Consider the following 24877-nt stretch of genomic DNA (forward strand, 5'->3'; position numbering starts at 1 on the left):
TTAACAATTTGCACAAGTCATAGCATTTGAACATTGCAACTTGGCAGGGAAACTCTTGCATGAATAGACAGTGTATTGCATTGGCCGGGAATCGAACCCGGGTCAACTGCTTGGAAGGCAGCTATGCTAACCACTAGCCTCGGAAACCCAGACGTTTTTATTTCCAGGGAGAAAAAAAAAGTCTGGGTCTGAGTCCACTTCAATTCGGCATAGAGTAGCGCAAACATTGCTCACTCTGCTGATTTCTGATTGTCTGCACCTTTGTAAAATTGACATACACACGCACACATGTACACACACACACGCTCCTCTCTCTCTCTGTCGCTCTAAGTAATTAGTCTCATGTCGCGCAGCTGCGCATATATTCTCCCGGCGGATCCTGCCGGGAGCTGCCTATGCCATAAAAAGGATAGGTGAGTTCCAGGCTACTATACCACCAACGCATGAGATACAAGTCAGGTGCACCTATTTGCAGAGGGACAAGGTCATACAGGAAAGCACAAAAAAATGTATGTCTAGAATTAAATCAGTTTGTCCTTACCCATCTGCACAAGTCATGGCATTTGAACATTGCAACTTGGCAGGGAAACTCTTGCATGAATAGACAGTGTATTGCATTGGCCGGGAATCGAACCCGGGTCAACTGCTTGGAAGGCAGCTATGCTAACCACTATACCACCAACGCATGAGATACAAGTCATGTGCACCTATTTGCAGAGGGACAAGGTCATACAGGAAAGCACAAAATGTTTATGTCTAGAATTATATCAGTTTGTCCTTACCCATCTGCACAAGTCATGGCATTTGAACATTGCAACTTGGCAGGGAAACTCTTGCATGAATAGACAGTGTATTGCATTGGCCGGGAATCGAACCCGGGTCAACTGCTTGGAAGGCAGCTATGCTAACCACTATACCACCAACGCATGAGATACAAGTCATGTGCACCTATTTGCAGAGGGACAAGGTCATACAGGAAAGCACAAAATGTTTATGTCTAGAATTAAACAAGTTTGTCCTTACCCATCTGCACAAGTCATGGCATTTGAACATTGCAACTTGGCAGGGAAACTCTTGCATGAATAGACAGTGTATTGCATTGGCCGGGAATCGAACCCGGGTCAACTGCTTGGAAGGCAGCTATGCTAACCACTATACCACCAACGCATGAGATACAAGACATGTGCACCTATTTGCAGAGGGACAAGGTCATACAGGAAAGCACAAAATGTTTATGTCTAGAATTAAATCAGTTTGTCCTTACCCATCTGCAAAAGTCATGGCATTTGAACATTGCAACTTGGCAGGGAAACTCTTGCATGAATAGACAGTGTATTGCATTGGCTGGGAATCGAACCCGGGTCAACTGCTTGGAAGGCAGCTATGCTAACCACTATACCACCAACGCATGAGATACAAGTCATGTGCACCTATTTGCAGAGGGACAAGGTCATACAGGAAAGCACAAAATGTTTATGTCTAGAATTAAATCAGTTTGTCGTTACCAATTTGCACAAGTCATGGCATTTGAACATTGCAACTTGGCAGGGAATCTCTTGCATGAATAGACAGTGTATTGCATTGGCCGGGAAACGAACCCCGGTCAACTGCTTGGAAGGCAGCTATGCTAACCACTATACCACCAACGCATGAGATACAAGTCATGTGCACCTATTTGCAGAGGGACAAGGTCATACAGGAAAGCACAAAATGTTTATGTCTAGAATTAAATCAGTTTGTCCTTACCCATCTGCACAAGTCATGGCATTTGAACATTGCAACTTGGCAGGGAAACTCTTGCATGAATAGACAGTGTATTGCATTGGCCGGGAAACGAACCCGGGTCAACTGCTTGGAAGGCAGCTATGCTAACCACTATACCACCAACGCATGAGATACAAGTCATGTGCACCTATTTGCAGAGGGACAAGGTCATACAGGAAAGCACAAAATGTTTATGTCTAGAATTAAATCAGTTTGTCCTTACCCATCTGCACAAGTCATGGCATTTGAACATTGCAACTTGGCAGGGAAACTCTTGCATGAATAGACAGTGTATTGCATTGGCCGGGAATCGAACCCGGGTCAACTGCTTGGAAGGCAGCTATGCTAACCACTATACCACCAACGCATGAGATACAAGTCATGTGCACCTATTTGCAGAGGGACAAGGTCATACAGGAAAGCACAAAATGTTTATGTCTAGAATTAAACAAGTTTGTCCTTACCCATCTGCACAAGTCATGGCATTTGAACATTGCAACTTGGCAGGGAAACTCTTGCATGAATAGACAGTGTATTGCATTGGCCGGGAATCGAACCCGGGTCAACTGCTTGGAAGGCAGCTATGCTAACCACTATACCACCAACGCATGAGATACAAGTCATGTGCACCTATTTGCAGAGGGACAAGGTCATACAGGAAAGCACAAAATGTTTATGTCTAGAATGAAATCAGTTTGTCCTTACCCATCTGCAAAAGTCATGGCATTTGAACATTGCAACTTGGCAGGGAAACTCTTGCATGAATAGACAGTGTATTGCATTGGCCGGGAATCGAACCCGGGTCAACTGCTTGGAAGGCAGCTATGCTAACCACTATACCACCAACGCATGAGATACAAGTCATGTGCACCTATTTGCAGAGGGACAAGGTCATACAGGAAAGCACAAAATGTTTATGTCTAGAATTAAATCAGTTTGTCGTTACCAATTTGCACAAGTCATGGCATTTGAACATTGCAACTTGGCAGGGAAACTCTTGCATGAATAGACAGTGTATTGCATTGGCCGGGAAACGAACCCGGGTCAACTGCTTGGAAGGCAGCTATGCTAACCACTATACCACCAACGCATGATATACAAGTCATATGCACCTATTTGCAGAGGGACAAGGTCATACAGGAAAGCACAAAATGTTTATGTCTAGAATTATATCAGTTTGTCCTTACCCATCTGCACAAGTCATGGCATCTGAACATTGCAACTTGGCAGGGAAACTCTTGCATGAATAGACAGTGTATTGCATTGGCCGGGAATCGAACCTGGGTCAACTGCTTGGAAGGCAGCTATGCTAACCACTATACCACCAACGCATGAGATACAGGTCATGTGCACCTATTTGCAGAGGGACAAGGTCATACAGGAAAGCACAAAATGTTTATGTCTAGAATTAAATAAGTTTGTCGTTACCCATCTGCACAAGTCATGGCATTTGAACATTGCAAATTGGCAGGGAAACTCTTGCATGAATAGACAGTGTATTGCATTGGCCGGGAATCGAACCCGGGTCAACTGCTTGGAAGGCAGCTATGCTAACCACTATACCACCAACGCATGAGATACAAGTCATGTGCACCTATTTGCAGAGGGACAAGGTCATACAGGAAAGCACAAAATGTTTATGTCTAGAATTATATCAGTTTGTCCTTCCCAATTTGCACAAGTCATGGCATTTGACCATTGGAACTTGGCAGGGAAACTCTTGCATGAATAGACAGTGTATTGCATTGGCCGGGAATCGAACCCGGTTCTACTGGTCATACAGGAAAGCACAAAATGTTTATGTTTATAATTATATGAGTTTGTCCTTAACAATTTGCACAAGTCATAGCATTTGAACATTGCAACTTGGCAGGGAAACTCTTGCATGAATAGACAGTGTATTGAATTGGCCGGGAATCGTACCCGGGTCAACTGCTTGAACAGCTATGCTAACCACTATACCACCAACGCATGAGATACAAGTCATGTGCACCTATTTGCCCGGGTCAACTGCTTGAACAGCTATGCTAACCACTATACCACCAACGCATGAGATACAAGTCATGTGCACCTATTTGCAGAGGGACAAGGTCATACAGGAAAGCACAAAATGTTTATGTCTAGAATGATATCAGTTTGTCCTTCCAAATTTGCACAAGTCGTGGCATTTGACCATTGCAACTTGGCAGGGAAACTCTTGCATGAATAGACAGTGTATTGCATTGGCCGGGAATCGAACCAGGGTCAACTGCTTGGAAGGCAGCTATGCTAACCACTATACCACCAACGCATGAGATACAAGTCATGTGCACCTATTTGCAGAGGGACAAGGTCATACAGGAAAGCACAAAATGTTTATGTCTAGAATTAAACAAGTTTGTCCTTACCCATCTGCACAAGTCATGGCATTTGAACATTGCAACTTGGCAGGGAAACTCTTGCATGAATAGACAGTGTATTGCATTGGCCGGGAATCGAACCCGGGTCAACTGCTTGGAAGGCAGCTATGCTAACCACTATACCACCAACGCATGAGATACAAGACATGTGCACCTATTTGCAGAGGGACAAGGTCATACAGGAAAGCACAAAATGTTTATGTCTAGAATTAAATCAGTTTGTCCTTACCCATCTGCAAAAGTCATGGCATTTGAACATTGCAACTTGGCAGGGAAACTCTTGCATGAATAGACAGTGTATTGCATTGGCTGGGAATCGAACCCGGGTCAACTGCTTGGAAGGCAGCTATGCTAACCACTATACCACCAACGCATGAGATACAAGTCATGTGCACCTATTTGCAGAGGGACAAGGTCATACAGGAAAGCACAAAATGTTTATGTCTAGAATTAAATCAGTTTGTCGTTACCAATTTGCACAAGTCATGGCATTTGAACATTGCAACTTGGCAGGGAATCTCTTGCATGAATAGACAGTGTATTGCATTGGCCGGGAAACGAACCCCGGTCAACTGCTTGGAAGGCAGCTATGCTAACCACTATACCACCAACGCATGAGATACAAGTCATGTGCACCTATTTGCAGAGGGACAAGGTCATACAGGAAAGCACAAAATGTTTATGTCTAGAATTAAATCAGTTTGTCCTTACCCATCTGCACAAGTCATGGCATTTGAACATTGCAACTTGGCAGGGAAACTCTTGCATGAATAGACAGTGTATTGCATTGGCCGGGAAACGAACCCGGGTCAACTGCTTGGAAGGCAGCTATGCTAACCACTATACCACCAACGCATGAGATACAAGTCATGTGCACCTATTTGCAGAGGGACAAGGTCATACAGGAAAGCACAAAATGTTTATGTCTAGAATTAAATCAGTTTGTCCTTCCCAATTTGCACAAGTCGTGGCATTTGACCATTGCAACTTGGCAGGGAAACTCTTGCATGAATAGAAAGTGTATTGCATTGGCCGGGAATGAAACTGGGGTCAACTGCTTGGAAGGCAGCTATGCTAACCACTATACCACCAACGCATGAGATACAAGTCATGTGCACCTATTTGCAGAGGGACAAGGTCATACAGGAAAGCACAAAATGTTTATGTCTAGAATTAAATCAGTTTGTCCTTACACATCTGCACAAGTCATGGCATTTGAACATTGCAACTTGGCAGGGAAACTCTTGCATGAATAGACAGTGTATTGCATTGGCCGGGAATCGAACCCGGGTCAACTGCTTGGAAGGCAGCTATGCTAACCACTATACCACCAACGCATGAGATACAAGTCATGTGCACCTATTTGCAGAGGGACAAGGTCATACAGGAAAGCACAAAATGTTTATAATTAAATTAGTTTGTCCTTAACAATTTGCACAAGTCATAGCATTTGAACATTGCAACTTGGCAGGGAATCTCTTGCATGAATATACAGTGTATTGCATTGGCCGGGAATCGAACCCGGGTCAACTGCTTGGAAGGCAGCTATGCTAACCACTATACCACCAACGCATGAGATACAAGTCAGGTGCACCTATTTGCAGAGGGACAAGGTCATACAGGAAAGCACAAAATGTTTATGTCTAGAATTAAATCAGTTTGTCCTTAACCATCTGCACAAGTCAAGGCATTTGAACATTGCAACTTGGCAGGGAAACTCTTGCATGAATACACAGTGTATTGCATTGGCCGGGAATCGAACCCGGGTCAACTGCTTGGAAGGCAGCTATGCTAACCACTATACCACCAACGCATGAGATACAAGTCATGTGCACCTATTTGCAGAGGGACAAGGTCATACAGGAAAGCACAAAATGTTTATGTCTAGCATTAAATCAGTTTGTCCTTACCCATCTGCACAAGTCATGGCATTTGAACATTGGAACTTGGCAGGGAAACTCTGCATGAATAGACAGTGTATTGCATTGGCCGAGAATCGAACCCGGGTCAACTGCTTGGAAGGCAGCTATGCTAACCACTATACCACCAACGCATGAGATACAAGTCATGTGCACCTATTTGCAGAGGGTCAAGGTCATACAGGAAAGCACAAAATGTTTATGTCTAGAATTAAATAAGTTTGTCCTTCCCAATTTGCACAAGTCGTGGCATTTGACCATTGCAACTTGGCAGGGAAACTCTTGCATGAATAGACAGTGTATTGCATTGGCCGGGAATGAAACTGGGGTCAACTGCTTGGAAGGCAGCTATGCTAACCACTATACCACCAACGCATGAGATACAAGTCATGTGCACCTATTTGCAGAGGGACAAGGTCATACAGGAAAGCACAAAATGTTTATGTCTAGAATTAAATAAGTTTGTCCTTACACATCTGCACAAGTCATGGCATTTGAACATTGCAACTTGGCAGGGAAACTCTTGCATGAATAGACAGTGTATTGCATTGGCCGGGAATCGAACGCGGTTCAACTGCTTGGAAGGCAGCTATGCTAACCACTATACCACCAACGCATGAGATACAAGTCATGTGCACCTATTTGCAGAGGGACAAGGTCATACAGGAAAGCACAACATGTTTATGTGTAGAATTATATCAGTTTGTCCTTACCCATCTGCACAAGTCATGGCATTTGAACTTGGCAGGGAAAGTCTTGCATGAATAGACAGTGTATTGCATTGGCCGGGAATCGAACCCGGGTCAACTGCTTGGAAGGCAGCTATGCTAACCACTATACCACCAACGCATGAGATACAAGTCATGTGCACCTATTTGCAGAGGGACAAGGTCATACAGGAAAGCACAAAATGTTTATGTCTAGAATTAAATAAGTTTGTCCTTCCCAATTTGCACAAGTCGTGGCATTTGACCATTGCAACTTGGCAGGGAAACTCTTGCATGAATAGACAGTGTATTGCATTGGCCGGGAATGAAACTGGGGTCAACTGCTTGGAAGGCAGCTATGCTAACCACTATACCACCAACGCATGAGATACAAGTCATGTGCACCTATTTGCAGAGGGACAAGGTCATACAGGAAAGCACAAAATGTTTATGTCTAGAATTAAATAAGTTTGTCCTTCCCAATTTGCACAAGTCGTGGCATTTGACCATTGCAACTTGGCAGGGAAACTCTTGCATGAATAGACAGTGTATTGCATTGGCCGGGAATGAAACTGGGGTCAACTGCTTGGAAGGCAGCTATGCTAACCACTATACCACCAACGCATGAGATACAAGTCATGTGCACCTATTTGCAGAGGGACAAGGTCATACAGGAAAGCACAAAATGTTTATGTCTAGAATTAAATCAGTTTGTCCTTACACATCTGCACAAGTCATGGCATTTGAACATTGCAACTTGGCAGGGAAACTCTTGCATGAATAGACAGTGTATTGCATTGGCCGGGAATCGAACCCGGGTCAACTGCTTGGAAGGCAGCTATGCTAACCACTATACCACCAACGCATGAGATACAAGTCATGTGCACCTATTTGCAGAGGGACAAGGTCATACAGGAAAGCACAAAATGTTTATGTTTATAATTAAATTAGTTTGTCCTTAACAATTTGCACAAGTCATAGCATTTGAACATTGCAACTTGGCAGGGAATCTCTTGCATGAATATACAGTGTATTGCATTGGCCGGGAATCGAACCCGGGTCAACTGCTTGGAAGGCAGCTATGCTAACCACTATACCACCAACGCATGAGATACAAGTCAGGTGCACCTATTTGCAGAGGGACAAGGTCATACAGGAAAGCACAAAATGTTTATGTCTAGAATTAAATCAGTTTGTCCTTAACCATCTGCACAAGTCATGGCATTTGAACATTGCAACTTGGCAGGGAAACTCTTGCATGAATACACAGTGTATTGCATTGGCCGGGAATCGAACCCGGGTCAACTGCTTGGAAGGCAGCTATGCTAACCACTATACCACCAACGCATGAGATACAAGTCATGTGCACCTATTTGCAGAGGGACAAGGTCATACAGGAAAGCACAAAATGTTTATGTCTAGCATTAAATCAGTTTGTCCTTACCCATCTGCACAAGTCATGGCATTTGAACATTGGAACTTGGCAGGGAAACTCTGCATGAATAGACAGTGTATTGCATTGGCCGAGAATCGAACCCGGGTCAACTGCTTGGAAGGCAGCTATGCTAACCACTATACCACCAACGCATGAGATACAAGTCATGTGCACCTATTTGCAGAGGGACAAGGTCATACAGGAAAGCACAAAATGTTTATGTCTAGAATTAAATAAGTTTGTCCTTCCCAATTTGCACAAGTCGTGGCATTTGACCATTGCAACTTGGCAGGGAAACTCTTGCATGAATAGACAGTGTATTGCATTGGCCGGGAATGAAACTGGGGTCAACTGCTTGGAAGGCAGCTATGCTAACCACTATACCACCAACGCATGAGATACAAGTCATGTGCACCTATTTGCAGAGGGACAAGGTCATACAGGAAAGCACAAAATGTTTATGTCTAGAATTAAATCAGTTTGTCCTTACACATCTGCACAAGTCATGGCATTTGAACATTGCAACTTGGCAGGGAAACTCTTGCATGAATAGACAGTGTATTGCATTGGCCGGGAATCGACCCCGGTTCAACTGCTTGGAAGGCAGCTATGCTAACCACTATACCACCAACGCATGAGATACAAGTCATGTGCACCTATTTGCAGAGGGACAAGGTCATACAGGAAAGCACAAAATGTTTATGTTTATAATTAAATTAGTTTGTCCTTAACAATTTGCACAAGTCATAGCATTTGAACCTTGCAACTTGGCAGGGAATCTCTTGCATGAATATACAGTGTATTGAATTGGCCGGGAATCGAACCCGGGTCAACTGCTTGGAAGGCAGCTATGCTAACCACTATACCACCAACGCATGAGATACAAGTCATGTGCACCTATTTGCAGAGGGACAAGGTCATACAGGAAAGCACAAAATGTTTATGTCTAGAATTAAATAAGTTTGTCCTTCCCAATTTGCACAAGTCGTGGCATTTGACCATTGCAACTTGGCAGGGAAACTCTTGCATGAATAGACAGTGTATTGCATTGGCCGGGAATGAAACTGGGGTCAACTGCTTGGAAGGCAGCTATGCTAACCACTATACCACCAACGCATGAGATACAAGTCATGTGCACCTATTTGCAGAGGGACAAGGTCATACAGGAAAGCACAAAATGTTTATGTCTAGTGTCGTGTACTTTTATCCCTCTACACGAACTAGAATTCTAATCTATTTGAGACAGAAACGGCAGAGCACCCGGCGGCTTGCAGGCTTGTAGTTGTAAAACACCGGACGGTCAGTTGAATCAAAACAGGCAGAGAGAGATGAACTGAAGTGTATAGAGTAGAGTCATTTTATTGCAACCGAGACCAGGACAGACCAAGACAGAGCGCTTCCCCGTAGGCCGTTTGGCAGCCCACGGGAGCACAGACTAACCACGCTTGTGGCTAGCCTACCAAGACCCCCCCATTGTATTTGACAGACATGATATATACAGTTTCAACTACACATTGAGCCAGACTGGCCATTTGGCAAGGTACTACCGGAGGCCTTGATCATTGTTCTTTAGGTGTGATAGAGGTTTAACATATGCATGCAGAGTGATGCATATAGAGTGATGCTAAGCTTCCTATCGCACCTGGCCAGGCCAAGTACTTACTATGCGTGTTTTCTTTCAAACTTGCGGACAGGCAGACTACGTCCAACAATTGGTTCACACATATGAATTATTGATTCCAGATACGACATTTCCCCCCTTTCAGCAGACTCACCGTCTGCTGAATACAAAATGTGGAACCAATAATTCCCTTACACCCCCCTTGACCCCATCATATGACATAATACTGAACATAGAAAAGAAACAACGACAGACAGTGACACTTATTAAAAGTTCCCAAAAATAATTCCAGCCCCCCTTTCATCCATGATTATTGACATTGCACTTTTACATTTAAGATAAACCACTTTTCTGACAAATAGGTAATCTTCAAACAATGCAAAAATGGAAAATGATTAACTGACATTAAAACACAACACAAATCTTTGTCTTAAACACCCTTTTACAGACAGCTTGATAATTCATTTATATTTTTAAAAACTATATCCTACAAAGGTTCGATCTTAATAACAGCACGCGGCGACGCCATTACAATCAAGACCCGTTTTAGGCAGTCAGAGACTAATGACCATCTAAGCTACTACTGTTACTTTTCTTACGTTTAAAGGCCAAAGTTTTCTCGATATTAACAACAAAATCTCGCACGTCGTGGCAACTAACTGCCTTTTAGTTGACTATTATTTGCAAACTAAATTTCATACGAGAAAAGAATAACTATAGCTCTATTAATTGCAAGACGGATTACCACTGACGCGTATGGGAGGAGCATCCCGTTCGCCTGACACAGCCACATACATTGTTTCAATAAAGCTAGACATATTTCCTCATTTCCGAGACAATATAGGCTCTATTTCTTGAATCAACTTTTTAACTAATTTAAACTTCGACAAAACACACATCAACACATGCCTACATTCATATGCTGAATACACTTACATTAGACACACACTTTTTGAATACCGATAGAGACTGTTGAATATCCCCATCCGTTATTAATAAACTTTTAGTGTCTTTTTCCCATCGTCTCCCCCCTTGTCTAATATCCATTATTCATTTAAGAAATTAGTCAATCTACTTTTACACCAGACGCTGCTCCAAAATGAAGCGATACAGGTATCAATGCTACTCTTTCACCAATGTCACCATCGGCTACTTTAGACCCACATTTAGATACAGGACTGTACATAACTGTATTTTAAATATTCTCTTAAACATAATACTCCCTCCTCTCATATGACGTACCTGAACAAGCCACTCGGTCAACTGAGGAACTGCATGTATGAAGAAAATGTTTTTTCGCGCACCGCCGCTCTGTGTCCATTGTCCTTGCCCATCCAACACATATTAATTCCCCCCTTCCAGACATTATGAATATGAAATATCTCACAATGACTGGAAAGAAAGAACGTCTGTGCAGCTACAGGCCGATCGAAACACAACACGTGAGCTTGCAGATCTGCTCCGTATGAAGAATGAACGACGTCCCCCGGTCGGGTCGCCGTCTGTGAGCGTCGATGTGATGAATAGCACCGCGCTGTCCTCCCGCCGCACGCCGTGATGAATGCATCCGATCGCCGCTCGGTCGCTGCTTGTAGTAGGCCCATGTACCCGCCTGTGACTGCCGCTTCTCCTCGCCGAGATGTGAAGAGACGCCCGTCGACGCGCTGTGCACCGCATATGTGCCGTCCTCCACTCCACCGTCGAAGAGAAGATTGCTTTGTCCCGCCGCGGACCGGATTGTTCGCCGAAAAAAATCCAAAACTCAACGCCGTTTTCGCCAAAAATAGACAGAATCAACCCCCTGGGTCCAGTAGGTTCGCGGTGTCTGCAACGGGAAGTTCCCGTCACAATGGCACATTGTGATATTCAGGCTCCATCTGTCGTGTACTTTTATCCCTCTACACGAACTAGAATTCTAATCTATTTGAGACAGAAACGGCAGAGCACCCGGCGGCTTGCAGGCTTGTAGTTGTAAAACACCGGACGGTCAGTTGAATCAAAACAGGCAGAGAGAGATGAACTGAAGTGTATAGAGTAGAGTCATTTTATTGCAACCGAGACCAGGACAGACCAAGACAGAGCGCTTCCCCGTAGGCCGTTTGGCAGCCCACGGGAGCACAGACTAACCACGCTTGTGGCTAGCCTACCAAGACCCCCCCATTGTATTTGACAGACATGATATATACAGTTTCAACTACACATTGAGCCAGACTGGCCATTTGGCAAGGTACTACCGGAGGCCTTGATCATTGTTCTTTAGGTGTGATAGAGGTTTAACATATGCATGCAGAGTGATGCATATAGAGTGATGCTAAGCTTCCTATCGCACCTGGCCAGGCCAAGTACTTACTATGCGTGTTTTCTTTCAAACTTGCGGACAGGCAGACTACGTCCAACAATTGGTTCACACATATGAATTATTGATTCCAGATACGACACTAGAATTAAATCAGTTTGTCCTTACACATCTGCACAAGTCATGGCATTTGAACATTGCAACTTGGCAGGGAAACTCTTGCATGAATAGACAGTGTATTGCATTGGCCGGGAATCGAACCCGGGTCAACTGCTTGGAAGGCAGCTATGCTAACCACTATACCACCAACGCATGAGATACAAGTCATGTGCACCTATTTGCAGAGGGACAAGGTCATACAGGAAAGCACAAAATGTTTATGTTTATAATTAAATTAGTTTGTCCTTAACAATTTGCACAAGTCATAGCATTTGAACATTGCAACTTGGCAGGGAATCTCTTGCATGAATATACAGTGTATTGCATTGGCCGGGAATCGAACCCGGGTCAACTGCTTGGAAGGCAGCTATGCTAACCAGTATACCACCAACGCATGAGATACAAGTCAGGTGCACCTATTTGCAGAGGGACAAGGTCATACAGGAAAGCACAAAATGTTTATGTCTAGAATTAAATCAGTTTGTCCTTAACCATCTGCACAAGTCATGGCATTTGAACATTGCAACTTGGCAGGGAAACTCTTGCATGAATACACAGTGTATTGCATTGGCCGGGAATCGAACCCGGGTCAACTGCTTGGAAGGCAGCTATGCTAACCACTATACCACCAACGCATGAGATACAAGTCATGTGCACCTATTTGCAGAGGGACAAGGTCATACAGGAAAGCACAAAATGTTTATGTCTAGCATTAAATCAGTTTGTCCTTACCCATCTGCACAAGTCATGGCATTTGAACATTGGAACTTGGCAGGGAAACTCTGCATGAATAGACAGTGTATTGCATTGGCCGAGAATCGAACCCGGGTCAACTGCTTGGAAGGCAGCTATGCTAAACACTATACCACCAACGCATGAGATACAAGTCATGTGCACCTATTTGCAGAGGGACAAGGTCATACAGGAAAGCACAAAATGTTTATGTCTAGAATTAAATCAGTTTGTCCTTAGACATCTGCACAAGTCATGGCATTTGAACATTGCAACTTGGCAGGGAAACTCTTGCATGAATAGACAGTGTATTGCATTGGCCGGGAATCGAACCCGGGTCAACTGCTTGGAAGGCAGCTATGCTAACCACTATACCACCAACGCATGAGATACAAGTCATGTGCACCTATTTGCAGAGGGACAAGGTCATACAGGAAAGCACAAAATGTTTATGTTTATAATTAAATCAGTTTGTCCTTAACCATCTGCACAAGTCATGGCATTTGAACATTGCAACTTGGCAGGGAAACTCTTGCATGAATAGACAGTGTATTGCATTGGCCGGGAATCGAACCCGGGTCAACTGCTTGGAAGGCAGCTATGCTAACCACTATACCACCAACGCATGAGCAGTGGTGGAAAATAACGAAGTACAATTACTTCGTTACTGTACTTAAGTACAAGTTTGGAGAATTTGTACTTTTATTGACTACTTTTCTTTTGCTGTATTTTTACTTTTACTTCGTTACATTTACAAGGAAAAAATCGTACTTTTAATGCGCTATATTTAAAATCGGACACCTCGTTACTCGCTACAAATTAAATAATAAAATCTTATATTTGTCTTACTGGAGGAATGCGCAGTTGAGAATTGAACCTGGCTGCTCCACTCTCAGATAATAGGGGGCGGAGTTGTGTTCTGCTGCCTGGCCTGCTTTGAAGACGGCAAGACGCACACACTGTTGTTTTGTCACACGCATTCAACATGGATGCATTAAACATGCCTTAATATTTAGCGGAAAACAAACCAATAAGTCCCTATCCGACACAAATTAACGAATCTTTCTCAGCCGTCACTGGAGCGCGCATCTAGCTACTGCATGATGATCATGCACGCTGACAGACAGCAGACACTGTCCCAACTCCTAACACAAACACTGAGGGAACTTGTTGTTGTACACACATAATGTGCCACGAAAAATAGCTTCCAATAGCTTAGTTGGTTATTATCGCTTCGAGGAGGTACGTGTCCATAATATCGCCACGAACGGCCAACAAAAGACATCTCTCTTCCACAGTGAATGAAGCCTAATTTATTCTTCGCCGTACAAAGTGTTCCGTGCTGAAAATAGCTGATATACAAGCTCACAACTCGTCGCGTCCGGACACGTTGTGAGCTTGTAGATCAGCCAACCCCAGCATGCGGAGATGCAGGCTCTGAGAACGTTCAGAAACTTTTGCCTTCACAATAAAAGCATGCAAAAGCCCATATAGAGAAGGAAAAATAATTCGGTGGCATTTCACATTGCAAAAGAGCAATTTTTGTAAAATGTAAAAAATATATAAAAATTAAAGCAAAAAAATAACGAAAAAGAACTATAATAGTTCATTTTTCAAAATTTGGAATGATGAACTATGAACGGAACTAGTTCATTTTAAAAATGTTGAACTGTGAACTGAACTATAGTTCCTAAAAAAAAAGAACTTTCCCAACACGATGTATGCTGTTGGGGGTCCTGTATTTTCAGTATTTTTTGGAATAAAGCCACTTTTGACAGGATGACAATTTTGGAAATTAATTTCTTTGTATTCATTTTGAAAATTATTTTGTATTTTGTACTTTGTACTTGTACTTTGTAATTTTTACTTTTATACTTAAGTACATTTTACGCCGGGTAAATTTTTGTACTTAAGTACATTTTATTTGAGGTACTTTTATACTTTTACTTAAGTAACTTTCTTAATGGGCACTTTGTACTTTTACTTAAGTAATTTTCAAGTAGAGAATCAGTATTTTACTTAAGTAAAATATTTTTGTACTTTTTCCACCACTGCGCATGAGATACAAGTCATGTGCACCTATTTGCAGAGGGACAAGGTCATACAGGAAAGCACAAAATGTTTATGTCTAGAATTAAATCAGTTTGTCCTTAACCATCTGCACAAGTCATGGCATTTGAACATTGCAACTTGGCAGGGAAACTCTTGCATGAATACACAGTGTATTTCATTGGCCGGGAATCGAACCCGGGTCAACTGCTTGGAAGGCAGCTATGCTAACCAGTATACCACCAACGCATGAGATACAAGTCAGGTGCACCTATTTGCAGAGGGACAAGGTCATACAGGAAAGCACAAAATGTTTATGTCTAGAATTAAATCAGTTTGTCCTTAACCATCTGCACAAGTCATGGCATTTGAACATTGCAACTTGGCAGGGAAACTCTTGCATGAATACACAGTGTATTGCATTGGCCGGGAATCGAACCCGGGTCAACTGCTTGGAAGGCAGCTATGCTAACCACTATACCACCAACGCATGAGATACAAGTCATGTGCACCTATTTGCAGAGGGACAAGGTCATACAGGAAAGCACAAAATGTTTATGTCTAGCATTAAATCAGTTTGTCCTTACCCATCTGCACAAGTCATGGCATTTGAACATTGGAACTTGGCAGGGAAACTCTGCATGAATAGACAGTGTATTGCATTGGCCGAGAATCGAACCCGGGTCAACTGCTTGGAAGGCAGCTATGCTAACCACTATACCACCAACGCATGAGATACAAGTCATGTGCACCTATTTGCAGAGGGACAAGGTCATACAGGAAAGCACAAAATGTTTATGTCTAGAATTAAATCAGTTTGTCCTTAGACATCTGCACAAGTCATGGCATTTGAACATTGCAACTTGGCAGGGAAACTCTTGCATGAATAGACAGTGTATTGCATTGGCCGGGAATCGAACCCGGGTCAACTGCTTGGAAGGCAGCTATGCTAACCACTATACCACCAACGCATGAGATACAAGTCATGTGCACCTATTTGCAGAGGGACAAGGTCATACAGGAAAGCACAAAATGTTTATGTTTATAATTAAATTAGTTTGTCCTTAACAATTTGCACAAGTCATAGCATTTGAACATTGCAACTTGGCAGGGAATCTCTTGCATGAATATACAGTGTATTGCATTGGCCGGGAATCGAACCCGGGTCAACTGCTTGGAAGGCAGCTATGCTAACCACTATACCACCAACGCATGAGATACAAGTCAGGTGCACCTATTTGCAGAGGGACAAGGTCATACAGGAAAGCACAAAATGTTTATGTCTAGAATTAAATCAGTTTGTCCTTAACCATCTGCACAAGTCATGGCATTTGAACATTGCAACTTGGCAGGGAAACTCTTGCATGAATAGACAGTGTATTGCATTGGCCGGGAATCGAACCCGGGTCAACTGCTTGGAAGGCAGCTATGCTAACCACTATACCACCAACGCATGAGCAGTGGTGGAAAATAACGAAGTACAATTACTTCGTTACTGTACTTAAGTACAAGTTTGGAGAATTTGTACTTTTATTGACTACTTTTCTTTTGCTGTATTTTTACTTTTACTTCGTTACATTTACAAGGAAAAAATCGTACTTTTAATGCGCTATATTTAAAATCGGACACCTCGTTACTCGCTACAAATTAAATAATAAAATCTTATATTTGTCTTACTGGAGGAATGCGCAGTTGAGAATTGAACCTGGCTGCTCCACTCTCAGATTATAGGGGGCGGAGTTGTGTTCTGCTGCCTGGCCTGCTTTGAAGATGGCAAGACGCACACACTGTTGTTTTGTCACACGCATTCAACATGGATGCATTAAACATGCCTTAATATTTAGCGGAAAACAAACCAATAAGTCCCTATCCGACACAAATTAACGAATCTTTCTCAGCCGTCACTGGAGCGCGCATCTAGCTACTGCATGATGATCATGCACGCTGACAGACAGCAGACACTGTCCCAACTCCTAACACAAACACTGAGGGAACTTGTTGTTGTACACACATAATGTGCCACGAAAAATAGCTTCCAATAGCTTAGTTGGTTATTATCGCTTCGAGGAGGTACGTGTCCATAATATCGCCACGAACGGCCAACAAAAGACATCTCTCTTCCACAGTGAATGAAGCCTAATTTATTCTTCGCCGTACAAAGTGTTCCGTGCTGAAAATAGCTGATATACAAGCTCACAACTCGTCGCGTCCGGACACGTTGTGAGCTTGTAGATCAGCCAACCCCAGCATGCGGAGATGCAGGCTCTGAGAACGTTCAGAAACTTTTGCCTTCACAATAAAAGCATGCAAAAGCCCATATAGAGAAGGAAAAATAATTCGGTGGCATTTCACATTGCAAAAGAGCAATTTTTGTAAAATGTAAAAAATATATAAAAATTAAAGCAAAAAAATAACGAAAAAGAACTATAATAGTTCATTTTTCAAAATTTGGAATGATGAACTATGAACGGAACTAGTTCATTTTAAAAATGTTGAACTGTGAACTGAACTATAGTTCCTAAAAAAAAAGAACTTTCCCAACACGATGTATGCTGTTGGGGTTTCCTTATTTTCAGTATTTTTTGGAATAAAGCCACTTTTGACAGGATGACAATTTTGGAAATTCATTTCTTTGTATTCATTTTGAAATTTATTTTGTATTTTGTACTTTGTACTTGTACTTTGTAATTTTTACTTTTATACTTAAGTACATTTTACGCCGGGTAAATTTTTGTACTTAAGTACATTTTATTTGAGGTACTTTTATACTTTTACTTAAGTAACTTTCTTAATGGGCACTTTGTACTTTTACTTAAGTAATTTTCAAGTAGAGAATCAGTATTTTACTTAAGTAAAATATTTTTGTACTTTTTCCACCACTGCGCATGAGATACAAGTCATGTGCACCTATTTGCAGAGGGACAAGGTCATACAGGAAAGCACAAAATGTTTATGTCTAGCATTAAATCAGTTTGTCCTTACCCATCTGCACAAGTCATGGCATTTGAACATTGGAACTTGGCAGGGAAACTCTGCATGAATAGACAGTGTATTGCATTGGCCGGGAATCGAACCCGGGTCAACTGCTTGGAAGGCAGCTATGCTAACCACTATACCACCAACGCATGAGATACAAGTCATGTGCACCTATTTGCAGAGGGCCAAGGTCATACAGGAAAGCACAAAATGTTTATGTCTAGAATTAAATAAGTTTGTCCTTCCCAATTTGCACAAGTCGTGGCATTTGACCATTGCAACTTGGCAGGGAAACTCTTGCATGAATAGACAGTGTATTGCATTGGCCGGGAATGAAACTGGGGTCAACTGCTTGGAAGGCAGCTATGCTAACCACTATACCACCAACGCATGAGATACAAGTCATGTGCACCTATTTGCAGAGGGACAAGGTCATACAGGAAAGCACAAAATGTTTATGTCTAGAATTAAATGAGTTTGTCCTTACACATCTGCACAAGTCATGGCATTTGAACATTGCAACTTGGCAGGGAAACTCTTGCATGAATAGACAGTGTATTGCATTGGCCGGGAATCGAACCCGGGTCAACTGCTTGGAAGGCAGCTATGCTAACCACTATACCACCAACGCATGAGATACAAGTCATGTGCACCTATTTGCAGAGGGACAAGGTCATACAGGAAAGCACAAAATGTTTATGTCTAGAATTAAATCAGTTTGTCCTTACACATCTGCACAAGTCATGGCATTTGAACATTGCAACTTGGCAGGGAAACTCTTGCATGAATAGACAGTGTATTGCATTGGCCGGGAATCGACCCCGGTTCAACTGCTTGGAAGGCAGCTATGCTAACCACTATACCACCAACGCATGAGATACAAGTCATGTGCACCTATTTGCAGAGGGACAAGGTCATACAGGAAAGCACAAAATGTTTATGTTTATAATTAAATTAGTTTGTCCTTAACAATTTGCACAAGTCATAGCATTTGAACATTGCAACTTGGCAGGGAATCTCTTGCATGAATATACAGTGTATTGCATTGGCCGGGAATCGAACCCGGGTCAACTGCTTGGAAGGCAGCTATGCTAACCACTATACCACCAACGCATGAGATACAAGTCATGTGCACCTATTTGCAGAGGGACAAGGTCATACAGGAAAGCACAAAATGTTTATGTCTAGAATTAAATAAGTTTGTCCTTCCCAATTTGCACAAGTCGTGGCATTTGACCATTGCAACTTGGCAGGGAAACTCTTGCATGAATAGACAGTGTATTGCATTGGCCGGGAATGAAACTGGGGTCAACTGCTTGGAAGGCAGCTATGCTAACCACTATACCACCAACGCATGAGATACAAGTCATGTGCACCTATTTGCAGAGGGACAAGGTCATACAGGAAAGCACAAAATGTTTATGTCTAGAATTAAATCAGTTTGTCCTTACACATCTGCACAAGTCATGGCATTTGAACATTGCAACTTGGCAGGGAAACTCTTGCATGAATAGACAGTGTATTGCATTGGCCGGGAATCGACCCCGGTTCAACTGCTTGGAAGGCAGCTATGCTAACCACTATACCACCAACGCATGAGAAACAAGTCATGTGCACCTATTTGCAGAGGGACAAGGTCATACAGGAAAGCACAAAATGTTTATGTTTATAATTAAATTAGTTTGTCCTTAACAATTTGCACAAGTCATAGCATTTGAACATTGCAACTTGGCAGGGAATCTCTTGCATGAATATACAGTGTATTGCATTGGCCGGGAATCGAACCCGGGTCAACTGCTTGGAAGGCAGCTATGCTAACCACTATACCACCAACGCATGAGATACAAGTCAGGTGCACCTATTTGCAGAGGGACAAGGTCATACAGGAAAGCACAAAATGTTTATGTCTAGAATTAAATCAGTTTGTCCTTAACCATCTGCACAAGTCATGGCATTTGAACATTGCAACTTGGCAGGGAAACTCTTGCATGAATACACAGTGTATTGCATTGGCCGGGAATCGAACCCGGGTCAACTGCTTGGAAGGCAGCTATGCTAACCACTATACCACCAACGCATGAGATACAAGTCATGTGCACCTATTTGCAGAGGGACAAGGTCATACAGGAAAGCACAAAATGTTTATGTCTAGCATTAAATCAGTTTGTCCTTACCCATCTGCACAAGTCATGGCATTTGAACATTGGAACTTGGCAGGGAAACTCTGCATGAATAGACAGTGTATTGCATTGGCCGAGAATCGAACCCGGGTCAACTGCTTGGAAGGCAGCTATGCTAACCACTATACCACCAACGCATGAGATACAAGTCATGTGCACCTATTTGCAGAGGGACAAGGTCATACAGGAAAGCACAAAATGTTTATGTCTAGAATTAAATAAGTTTGTCCTTCCCAATTTGCACAAGTCGTGGCATTTGACCATTGCAACTTGGCAGGGAAACTCTTGCATGAATAGACAGTGTATTGCATTGGCCGGGAATGAAACTGGGGTCAACTGCTTGGAAGGCAGCTATGCTAACCACTATACCACCAACGCATGAGATACAAGTCATGTGCACCTATTTGCAGAGGGACAAGGTCATACAGGAAAGCACAAAATGTTTATGTCTAGAATTAAATCAGTTTGTCCTTACACATCTGCACAAGTCATGGCATTTGAACATTGGAACTTGACAGGGAAACTCTGCATGAATAGACAGTGTATTGAATTGGCCGGGAATCGAACCCGGGTCAACTGCTTGGAAGGCAGCTATGCTAAACACTATACCACCAACGCATGAGATACAAGTCAGGTGCACCTATTTGCAGAGGGACAAGGTCATACAGGAAAGCACAAAATGTTTATGTCTAGAATTAAATAAGTTTGTCCTTCCCAATTTGCACAAGTCGTGGCATTTGACCATTGCAACTTGGCAGGGAAACTCTTGCATGAATAGACAGTGTATTGCATTGGCCGGGAATGAAACTGGGGTCAACTGCTTGGAAGGCAGCTATGCTAACCACTATACCACCAACGCATGAGATACAAGTCATGTGCACCTATTTGCAGAGGGACAAGGTCATACAGGAAAGCACAAAATGTTTATGTCTAGAATTAAATCAGTTTGTCCTTACACATCTGCACAAGTCATGGCATTTGAACATTGCAACTTGGCAGGGAAACTCTTGCATGAATAGACAGTGTATTGCATTGGCCGGGAATCGACCCCGGTTCAACTGCTTGGAAGGCAGCTATGCTAACCACTATACCACCAACGCATGAGATACAAGTCATGTGCACCTATTTGCAGAGGGACAAGGTCATACAGGAAAGCACAAAATGTTTATGTTTATAATTAAATTAGTTTGTCCTTAACAATTTGCACAAGTCATAGCATTTGAACATTGCAACTTGGCAGGGAATCTCTTGCATGAATATACAGTGTATTGCATTGGCCGGGAATCGAACCCGGGTCAACTGCTTGGAAGGCAGCTATGCTAACCACTATACCACCAACGCATTAGATACAAGTCAGGTGCACCTATTTGCAGAGGGACAAGATCATACAGGAAAGCACAAAATGTTTATGTCTAGAATTAAATCAGTTTGTCCTTAATCATCTGCACAAGTCATGGCATTTGAACATTGCAACTTGGCAGGGAAACTCTTGCATGAATACACAGTGTATTGCATTGGCCGGGAATCGAACCCGGGTCAACTGCTTGGAAGGCAGCTATGCTAACCACTATACCACCAACGCATGAGATACAAGTCATGTGCACCTATTTGCAGAGGGACAAGGTCATACAGGAAAGCACAAAATGTTTATGTCTAGAATTAAATCAGTTTGTCCTTACACATCTGCACAAGTCATGGCATTTGAACATTGGAACTTGGCAGGGAAACTCTGCATGAATAGACAGTGTATTGAATTGGCCGGGAATCGAACCCGGGTCAACTGCTTGGAAGGCAGCTATGCTAACCACTATACCACCAACGCATGAGATACAAGTCATGTGCACCTATTTGCAGAGGGACAAGGTCATACAGGAAAGCACAAAATGTTTATGTCTAGAATTAAATAAGTTTGTCCTTCCCAATTTGCACAAGTCGTGGCATTTGACCATTGCAACTTGGCAGGGAAACTCTTGCATGAATAGACAGTGTATTGCATTGGCCGGGAATGAAACTGGGGTCAACTGCTTGGAAGGCAGCTATGCTAACCACTATACCACCAACGCATGAGATACAAGTCATGTGCACCTATTTGCAGAGGGACAAGGTCATACAGGAAAGCACAAAATGTTTATGTCTAGAATTAAATCAGTTTGTCCTTAAACATCTGCACAAGTCATGGCATTTGAACATTGCAACTTGGCAGGGAAACTCTTGCATGAATAGACAGTGTATTGCATTGGCCGGGAATCGAACCCGGGTCAACTGCTTGGAAGGCAGCTATGCTAACCACTATACCACCAACGCATGAGATACAAGTCATGTGCACCTATTTGCAGAGGGACAAGGTCATACAGGAAAGCACAAAATGTTTATGTTTATAATTAAATTAGTTTGTCCTTAACAATTTGCACAAGTCATAGCATTTGAACATTGCAACTTGGCAGGGAATCTCTTGCATGAATATACAGTGTATTGCATTGGCCGGGAATCGAACCCGGGTCAACTGCTTGGAAGGCAGCTATGCTAACCACTATACCACCAACGCATGAGATACAAGTCAGGTGCACCTATTTGCAGAGGGACAAGGTCATACAGGAAAGCACAAAATGTTTATGTCTAGAATTAAATCAGTTTGTCCTTAACCATCTGCACAAGTCATGGCATTTGAACATTGCAACTTGGCAGGGAAACTCTTGCATGAATACACAGTGTATTGCATTGGCCGGGAATCGAACCCGGGTCAACTGCTTGGAAGGCAGCTATGCTAACCACTATACCACCAACGCATGAGATACAAGTCATGTGCACCTATTTGCAGAGGGACAAGGTCATACAGGAAAGCACAAAATGTTTATGTCTAGAATTAAATAAGTTTGTCCTTCCCAATTTGCACATGTCGTGGCATTTGACCATTGCAACTTGGCAGGGAAACTCTTGCATGAATAGACAGTGTATTGCATTGGCCGGGAATGAAACTGGGGTCAACTGCTTGGAAGGCAGCTATGCTAACCACTATACCACCAACGCATGAGATACAAGTCATGTGCACCTATTTGCAGAGGGACAAGGTCATACAGGAAAGCACAAAATGTTTATGTCTAGAATTAAATCAGTTTGTCCTTACACATCTGCACAAGTCATGGCATTTGAACATTGCAACTTGGCAGGGAAACTCTTGCATGAATAGACAGTGTATTGCATTGGCCGGGAATCGAACCCGGTTCAACTGCTTGGAAGGCAGCTATGCTAACCACTATACCACCAACGCATGAGATACAAGTCATGTGCACCTATTTGCAGAGGGACAAGGTCATACAGGAAAGCACAAAATGTTTATGTTTATAATTAAATTAGTTTGTCCTTAACAATTTGCACAAGTCATAGCATTTGAACATTGCAACTTGGCAGGGAATCTCTTGCATGAATATACAGTGTATTGCATTGGCCGGGAATCGAACCAGGGTCAACTGCTTGGAAGGCAGCTATGCTAACCACTATACCACCAACGCATGAGATACAAGTCATGTGCACCTATTTGCAGAGGGACAAGGTCATACAGGAAAGCACAAAATGTTTATGTCTAGCATTAAATCAGTTTGTCCTTACCCATCTGCACAAGTCATGGCATTTGAACATTGGAACTTGGCAGGGAAACTCTGCATGAATAGACAGTGTATTGCATTGGCCGGGAATCGAACCCGGGTCAACTGCTTGGAAGGCAGCTATGCTAACCACTATACCACCAACGCATGAGATACAAGTCATGTGCACCTATTTGCAGAGGGACAAGGTCATACAGGAAAGCACAACATGTTTATGTGTAGAATTTTATCAGTTTGTCCTTACCCATCTGCACAAGTCATGGCATTTGAACTTGGCAGGGAAAGTCTTGCATGAATAGACAGTGTATTGCATTGGCCGGGAATCGAACCCGGGTCAACTGCTTGGAAGGCAGCTATGCTAACCACTATACCACCAACGCATGAGATACAAGTCATGTGCACCTATTTGCAGAGGGACAAGGTCATACAGGAAAGCACAAAATGTTTATGTCTAGAATTAAATAAGTTTGTCCTTCCCAATTTGCACAAGTCGTGGCATTTGACCATTGCAACTTGGCAGGGAAACTCTTGCATGAATAGACAGTGTATTGCATTGGCCGGGAATGAAACTGGGGTCAACTGCTTGGAAGGCAGCTATGCTAACCACTATACCACCAACGCATGAGATACAAGTCATGTGCACCTATTTGCAGAGGGACAAGGTCATACAGGAAAGCACAAAATGTTTATGTCTAGAATTAAATCAGTTTGTCCTTACACATCTGCACAAGTCATGGCATTTGAACATTGCAACTTGGCAGGGAAACTCTTGCATGAATAGACAGTGTATTGCATTGGCCGGGAATCGACCCCGGTTCAACTGCTTGGAAGGGAGCTATGCTAACCACTATACCACCAACGCATGAGATACAAGTCATGTGCACCTATTTGCAGAGGGACAAGGTCATACAGGAAAGCACAAAATGTTTATGTTTATAATTAAATTAGTTTGTCCTTAACAATTTGCACAAGTCATAGCATTTGAACATTGCAACTTGGCAGGGAATCTCTTGCATGAATATACAGTGTATTGCATTG

Source organism: Protomyctophum bolini, assembly GCF_963924005.1.
Source record: "Protomyctophum bolini genome assembly, chromosome: 6".
Classification (NCBI taxonomy): domain Eukaryota; kingdom Metazoa; phylum Chordata; class Actinopteri; order Myctophiformes; family Myctophidae; genus Protomyctophum; species Protomyctophum bolini.